Below are 7,281 nucleotides of genomic sequence, written 5' to 3'. Positions count from 1 at the left end.
TCTTGATATCCTCCCAGAGCTCATTTGGTCTATGCTCATTGGTGCTCAAGGCCTCAAACCTGTTCCTGAGATGGTTTTGAAATTCGAGTGGGATAGACTTAAGATCAAATTTTGGTTCCCGTGGACTTGGTTTAATTTTCCTCAACTTCAGACTTGAACTTGCATATGGGTAGTTGGTGGTCTGTCCCACAATCAGCACCCGGCCTGGTTTTCACTGCTGATATTGAGCTTCTCCACCGAGTCTTTCCACAAATGTAATCTATTTGATTCCTATGCTCACCCCAGTAGCAGTGGCAAAGTTTAGCAGGGTCACAAGTAATAAATGTTGATGATGTGGAGAGATGGAGACTCTCATACACTCTTGGTGGGATTGTAAAATAATACAACCACTCTGGAAGGCAGTTTGGCATTTCCTCAAAAAGTTGAAAACAGAAATTCCACATGACCCAGCTATTTCACTAGTAGGAATAAACCCCAAGGAAATTAGTGCCGAGACACAAAGAGAGATTTGTACATCAATAGTTGTAGCAGAATTGTTCAACATTGCAAGAACATGTAAACAGCCCAAATGCCCAAACACAACTGAATGGATTGAGAAATTGTGGTACATTCACACAATGGAATAATATGCAGCACTCAGGAGCAGTGCTTTAAAAAAAAAAGATACTACATAACTGGATAGACAGGAGAGCATTATGCTGAGTGAACTACTCAGTCTCATAAGGATAAATACTGCATAAGACCATTATTGTAAAGATAGAAGGATAACTAGTAAAACATATATGGGGGACCCAATGGAGGTCAAGGTGGGTAACGGGGTCCAGCCTCATTATATTGAACAGTTTCACCAAGAGAAGGGACGAGGATTAAATGAAGACACAGAGAGGCTATTGCTGATGGCAAATAGCAAAGTTTATTATTGAACTCCTGTCTTATATTCTTTTTGCACTGAACAGAAAAACAACTCAAGGCTGACAATACATTTGCTCTGATTTATGAGCCACCTGCTAACAAAGCTTCCAATTAGCAAGCAAGGCCATCAGAACAGAGTCTTTAGGGAGGGACATACCATTCTACACATCCCTGCTTGGCCTTGGGGTTCAAGGAACAGTTAGACTTGGTTTTGCTCCCCTTCAAACACCTGCACATTTGAATCTGGCACAAAATGTATACTTGCATAAAATGGCTGCAGAAATGGCTGCAGTATGGCTTACTTTTTAATATCCTGCTTCCTTGAGTTGTTTTCTGTCAAGCAGATACTATAGCCAAGATAGAGTTAGTCTTGTGGGTTTTTTTGGTACAGGGCTAATCTTGCTTTACAAGTTAGCCAGACCCCAACAGGGGGGAGCAGAGGAGTGAGAAAGGGTAGGGGCAAAACCACAGGGCTGCCCAGTTTGATGGTTGGAGGGAGGGGATGAAGAAAATTGGAAAGATTTGGTGGGGAACTGAAAAGACAGGGTAACAATGGGCAAAGTCAAATGGTGATGAGTTCTATAAAATATAATGCATGGGAATTATTGTATGAAACACAATGTGAATGAAAAATAGTGTGGATCACAATGTATACAAACTTTGTAAAAAAACTAATATAAAATTTTAATTTCTTTTTTTTAAAAAAAATTCCACAAAGTTTCTCACCATTGGGCCTATTGGCAGCACCATGATAGATGGAGAAGAAATTGAGGTTGTTAAAAATTTTGGCTTACTCAGTTCCACAGTCAACCATCTTGGCACCAGCAGTCAGGAAATCAAGAATAATTGCATTAGGAAAATCTGCTTTCAGGAAGTCTCCAGAGGTTGCTGAAGAGCAACAATATCAGTCTAGATTTTAAGGTATACTTGATATAAGCTATAGTCCTCGCCATTACTCGCTATGCTAGAGCTGGACAAAGACCAAAGATGACAGAAGAAAAATTGATGCCTTTGAGTTGTGGTGCTGAAGAAGAGTATTGAACATACCATGCACCACCAAAAGAACAAACAGGTCTGTCGTAAGAGAGGGTGAAACAAGACTGCTCCTTGGAGGCAAAGATTTTGAAGCTCTGTCTCACATACTGTGGTATATTATCAGAAGGGGCCAGATCTTGGAGAAGGACATCATGCTTAGAAAGTTGGAGGGACAGCGCAGTGGAGGAAGACCTCAGACTAGATGAATTGACACAGTAACAGGGGTAATAAGGGTAGATGTATCAAAAACAGTGAGATTGGCTCAGGATAGAAGAGAGTTCATAGCTATTATACATAGGGTTGCTATGATACAGAGCCAACTCGACAGCACATAATAGCAACAACAATTTTTCTTTAATATTATTTAGTCCAGCAGATAATAAGCTCCTAAAGAACATGGAGTGTGAGTTAGATGCTTCAGAATGAATAACTCATTATGGTACATCCCACATTAGTTTGCTTTAAACTTGATTATTTTTTTCTCTCTTTCACTAGACTCAATTCTTCAAAGATAAGAATTATACATATTATTTGTTCAAAGCAAGCAAACCCCCTACCCCAACCTTCAGAAACTTTTACAACAGGTCTTTCTATACAAAACTCCTGTCTCAGGCAGACCAAGACAGTCAGTCACATGACCTGAGTATGCCCTTAGACATTTGGGATTATCTTGTTGTTTTTATGGATAAACCATCCTTGCTCCTGTCTAAAGATAATTATTTGTTCAAGATAACACTCTTACATAAGAATGAAGCTCTTGAAAGTCACTTCTTTCCTTGCATCATTGTTTTTTTCTTCTCTACTGAAACATTCTCATCAACAAGCAAACATGTCATACTTGTTCATGTTTTAAAAGTCCTGAATATGTATTTTCTCCAATTTACCACCCACTTTCTTAGTTTCCTTGTATAATAAAACGTCTTAAATGAATTGTCTACACACCATCTCTAATTCCAACATGACTTTTTCACATTCTCAGTTTAATCACTGCCATCAGGTTTGTTTTCTGACCTTATCATGTTGTTGCTGCTGTTGTATGCCATGGAATTAGAACCAACCCATACCTGATGCTCCAGCAGGTTTTCAGAGGCAGTTAATCACAGGAGAGGAGATTGTCCATCCTTCTCCCATGCAGCAGCTGGTGGATTTGATCTGTGGGCCTTTAGAATTGCAGTTCAGTTTCACCACCAGAGCTCCCTCACCATAGAAAGAGGTTTTGACATGGCTTGCCAAAGATTATCACCATCTTAGACTCTGGCGTCACAATTAAAAAAACCTTCTAATAAACCCTTATTATTGTTGTTTTTGGGTGTTGTCAAGTCACTCTTGACCTATAATGAGCCCTCGTATAGTAGAGTGAAACACTGACAGGTCCTGTGTCACCCTCACAATCATTGTTATGTTTGACCCATTATTGCAATCACTGTGTCAATTCATCTTATTGAGGGCTTTCCTTTTTCACTATCTACTACACATGATGTCCTTCTCCAGTGACTGACCCCTCTTTCAAGACAAATTGATTAATAAGTCTCTAAGCAGTAGGCTCTGCTATGAACATGAGCATCGATAGGACTTGACCACTGCCCTGAAGAAATTGCTAGTTTGGACTGGAGAATGGACTATCCAGGAAGACTTTCTAGAGGAGGTAAATTGTGTGCTGACTCTTGAAAAGGAAAACAGAAATGTGCGGGGTTGGGGGGGGTGGATATTAAGGCAAATATTTTTGAAGAATAGAATGCAGTCATTATTCATTGCATGTGGACATGACAGAGTATGTCAGACTCAGAAGCTGCAAGATTAATCTTATCCATTTGATTAGGAGCCTGACCATGTTCCACAATATGACAACACTAGAAATAGCTCTGTTAACTACAGTGCAATAGGAATGACAGCAGAGAACTCACACCAACCTGGCAGATAGGGTGGTGAAGGAGAGAAAGTCAAGAGCAGTAAAGTGACATGGAAAGTGCACAGCATTGCCAACATCAAAAGGAGATGTTCAGAGAAGGAAGTAAAGTAAAGGGTCCACCAGAAAGAAGAAGGTATGGCTCAACTTAGGAGCAAGACTCAGGAACAGGTAATTCCTGTGATAATAATGGTGGTGGGAGTCTGTTACATACTGATGGCCTTCAGTGAACCTTGTCTCCAGGAATTCATACTCTTGTGTAGCTTTCCCTTTTGAATCTGTGCTAGACCTGCATTTCACTCCAACACACTTGTTCTTACCCAGGGAAGATTCTACCTCCCAAATATCATTTGTCAATTCTGAAGATATTTTTTTTGAAGGGGGAGAATGCTACTGGCATCTAACTGGGTAAAGGACAGTGATGCTGGTAAGGATCCTACAATGTCCTGGACAGTCCTCCACAACAAAGAATTGCCTGGCCCAAAACATCAGCACTGCTGATGTTAGAAAAACTAACATAACACAACCTAAGCCTTAAACTCTTCAGGCTTAAGAAGAACTAAGCCCCAAGAAGCCCTTAAAGCTTCTGTTTTTACACTTTTGGGAGCCCTGAGCTTTCAAGTAGTCATCTGGCACTTTGCTGCAGAAGTTCTTTATTAAGTGGAAAATCTCACTTCTAATGATAGCTATATTGAGGTCTCTGAATCTCACTCTCCTGTCCTCAGCTATGGGGGTATAGAAAATAGCTATTTTTCTCTTTTTCTTTCCTCAGTTCAGACACTAGTCACCCAATGGGGCAGTGTTGTTTTTTTCTCAGACCTTCCTCACCTGGAGCTAGGTCCAATTTTACAAGCTGAAAGGATGCTGCCCTTCAGACTGACGAATAGGAGTTCATACAACACCCTAGCTTCTGACCTGCTGGTCACAGACTCGAGGTTTTTCTACTTCCTCAATCAGCATGCCAGCTGCCAGTTCAGGGAGGATCCTTCACTTCTGACCTGCCCACGGTTCTTTTGAGTTTAATAATTTACTAAATTGACTTACAGAACACACAAAAAATCATGTTTTTATTATTATCCCTTTAAAATAGGGAAAAGTGGAGAATTTCACTACCAACAAAGACGAAGAGGATGCAGCATGCCCTTTGGGCTCAAAGATTCTTGCATCAACCAGACCTATAGAAGAGCAGCAGCCATCAGCAGGGAACCAGAGACCTCACATGAGATGGAGCTGACCTTCTATGTCACTGCTATGCCAGGGAACCAGAGTTAAGACCCTTTAACCCAAGTTTGTTGGAAGACTGGGGGTCACGGAGGAGCCCTAATTAGCAGAACTAAGAACTTAAAGGCACAAGGCTCAAGACTGAGGTGCTTGTGAGAACGTTTTGGAAGTTGATCTGACTTAATGAGTATATCTTCTACCAGCCTGAATGATAGAATTTTCACTTTCTTTTAAAAAAAAATAAATAGGAGAAAAGATATAAATCATGATTCATAAAGAGAAGACATGTTTCGGGCAAAATTTGGTAGGTTTCCCAGGATGATACTTCCATGTCTAGTAGATGTGCTGCCTTACAACATGTAGGGTCTTTCATCACTCAGGAAACCACTAGAGTCTCCATGTTTTTTACTGGAGTCTTACTGCATGCTCATGATTGGTTGATGTCATGCTCCCTCTCTTCACTGAAGCTGGTTAATACCAGGCTACCAGGGGCTCTTGGTGGCCTGGTTAATCTCACCTCTTTTCATCTTCACAGATCCTGGGGTGCTGGATAGATAACAAAAGTACCATAGTTTTCCAATTTTACTATAGTAGAAATACTACAAGTCAATGACTTTAACAAACAGAATTACAATTTTCTATGGGAAGATCTTCAGTTAGGGACCTTCTCAAATTAATGAGGAGTAGTGGTGTCAGTTTGAGGACTAAGGTGTTTCTGACTCAGGTTATTGTCTTTCTGATTACTAGCTATGCATCCCAGACATTGACAGCTAATAACGATGACAGGAAAAGAATTGATGCCTTTGAACTGTGGTGTTGGAGAAGAACACTGAACATCCCATGAATGGCTAAGAGAATGAATAAATATGTCTTGGAGAGGGCACAGTTGAAGCGCTCTTTGGAAGTAAGAATGATGAGGCTTCCTCTAACATACTTTGGACATGTTCCTAGGAGGAGCTATTCCTTGGAGAGGGACATGAGGTTGAGAAAAGTGGAAGATCAGTGAAGGAGAGAAAGACCCTCAACCATATGGATTGACAAGGTGACTGCTGCAATGGGCTCTTGTGTATCAGGAAGTGTGAGGATGGTACAGGACAGGACTGGGTTCAAATCTTTTGTTCATAGGGTCACTATGAGTGACTATGACTCAACTAGATGACACCTAACAACAACAACAACAATATCTATATTTATAAACCTGATGCTTTAGGCAGAGTACTAAATGATCCAGGAGGTATCAAAAGAAGATGGAAAGAATATACTGAGTCATTGTAGCAAAAGGAATTGGCAGACACAGAAGGATTTCATGAAACAACATATGAGCAAGAGCCTATTCTGATGAAGGGAGAAGTTCAAGCTGCTTTGAAAGAAATAGCAAAAAATAAGGCCCCCCAGAATAGATGATATACCAATTGATATATTTCAGCTAACAGATGCTGCCCTGGACGTGCTCATGAAGTTGTGTCAAGAAATCTGGAGAACAACCACTTGGCCAACTGACTGGAAGAGATCTATATTTATTCCCATTCCAAAGAAAGGTGACCAAACAGAGTGTGGAAACTATAGAACAATATCCTTGATTTCACATGCAAGCAAGATTCTGCTGAAGATTATCCAAAAATGACTGGAACAGCAAGTCAGCAGAGAACTGCCAGAAGTCCAGGCTGGATTTAGAAAAGGTCATGGTACTAGGGATATTGTAGCTAATGTCAGATAGATACTGGCTGAAAGCAGGGAGTACCAGAGGAATGTATATCTGTGCTTCATTGATTATGCAAAGTTTGACTGTGTGGACCATAACAAACTGTGGCTGACACTGAGAAGAATGGGAATCCCAGAACACTTGATCATGCTAATGCGAAACTTATACTTGGACCAAGAGGCAGTCGTCAGAACAGAGCAGGGAAACACTGCGTGATTCAAAATTGGAAAGGGCGTACGCCAGGGATGTGTCCTGTCTCCATACCTTTTCAACCTATATGCAGAACAGATCATCCGGGAGGCGGGGCTCTATGAGGAGAAATGCGGCATCAGGATTGGTGGAAGATTTATCGACAATCTGCGTTATGCAGATGACACAACCCTACTTGCTGAAACTGAGGAAGACCTGAAGCGCTTGCTGCAGAGGGTCAAAGACTGCAGCCTCCAATATGGATTGGGGCTCAATGTCAACAAGACAAAGATTCTCACCACTGGACCGATTGGCA

The sequence above is a fragment of the Elephantulus edwardii genome, unplaced genomic scaffold (assembly GCF_000299155.1).
Source record: "Elephantulus edwardii isolate Elephantulus edwardi_28Jun2011 unplaced genomic scaffold, EleEdw1.0 scaffold00042, whole genome shotgun sequence".
NCBI lineage: Eukaryota > Metazoa > Chordata > Mammalia > Macroscelidea > Macroscelididae > Elephantulus > Elephantulus edwardii.
This window is presented reverse-complemented; position numbering follows the sequence as displayed.